A 1,579-nucleotide genomic window follows, 5' to 3' on the forward strand; every position below is an offset into this window, starting at 1 on the left:
TTAATTATTTAAGTCCTCAGGTTTGACTGGGGCTTATTTTTGACCATGGGTCTCTGTGCATGGGTATGTGCACACACAAGTGCAGGTACCTCAGAAACCAGAGGCGTTTGCTCCTCCCAGAGCTGGAGTTGCAGGTAGTTAAGAGCTGCTTGACATAGGTGCCGAGAACAAATCTGGGTTTGTAGAAGAGCAGCCAGTGCTCTTAACCACTGAGCCATCTCTCCAGACCCTTGTTTCATTTTTATTTTTTTAAAGACTCAGCTCAGTCTGGCCTTGAACTCAATCATACTGCTTCAGCTTCCTGAATTCTGGCTGAAGTTTCTCTTCTGACCTACTCTGTCCAAGTGACTGTGAGGAGCTGAAGGGGTATCTAAGGAGTCAGGGACACTCACACACTGAAGCACCTGGGGTTGTTCCAATCTAGGAAGAGAGTCAGTTTGAGATACTTGCATTTAAGATGTCCAAATTTAGGACTGTGTGACACATCTGATTAAAAAGAAAGACCAACTACACCAACATGGTTGAACACAGAAGTGTTTACAGAGTTCACTCCTAACTTATTAATGAAATGCCACAAACATATTTAAGTACACTAAAAGACACAAATTACACTGTAAAAATTTTCCACCAACTATTTTTAGCACAGTTATCACAAAAATACCTATCAAGTATTCATCAGGAATCCAAGTTTCAGTATCAAGAATCTGCCTGTGCAAACAGGCTTCAGGAACTGTCCCCTGTCCAGCTTGTCTCCGTCAGGACTCCTGGGCATCTGTCAGTGTTCAGAGAACGCATTCCAGCCTTTCTTCAGAAGAACATTAGTGAGCTCTTCCCACGGGTAATCCTTCCAGTTCCTGTCCCTATTTACTATTTAGACCATCTTCATCCAAGAAACAATGGCGTTTTTATTTTCTTTGTTCCTTTTCCTATATGAAAATAATGTATTTGGAGGAAAGGTTCATTATGCTGAAATTAGTGTATTTTATTTCCAACAATGTTAAATCCTATCTTCCTTGCTGAGCAGTAAAGAGAAATAGTACAGAATTGTAGAACTCAAGCAGCACATTCCAGCACATTCCGTGAAACAAATTTTCTCAACGAATTGTCTGTTAAGTGGTGTATGAGTGCTACCAGCACGTTCTTGAATCTGCCGGATGGAGTACTGAACAGGGCTGGCTGCAGAATCCTTCCTCACACCAGTTCCCATCAGCACACTAACCATTCCAGAGCAAAGCCTCACAACACCCCTGTGAGGCATGTGCTGTTGACACCCACTTTACCTGGAAGAAGTAACCACCTCAAACATTCTATGTATGAAAAAGCAACAATGCTGTTTGGAAGGCTGACTGCACTTACTGAGCACTCCTACCAAGTACAGATGCTGAAACAGCCTCTGTCTTTCTCCAGAAAACATCTACATACAGGATCTATGAAGAAGGGAAGATTTAAAGCTGGCCCAAGCAGAAAAGATCTGTTTAGTATCTGCCTAGTACACGATTGGTAAGAACTGAGCTGGTTTCAACCATGCCTTTAAAATGTTACCCCGCAGACTACTCAGCTCAACACAAGAGGGCGACAT

This window comes from Micromys minutus, assembly GCF_963924665.1.
Source record: "Micromys minutus genome assembly, chromosome: 1".
NCBI lineage: Eukaryota > Metazoa > Chordata > Mammalia > Rodentia > Muridae > Micromys > Micromys minutus.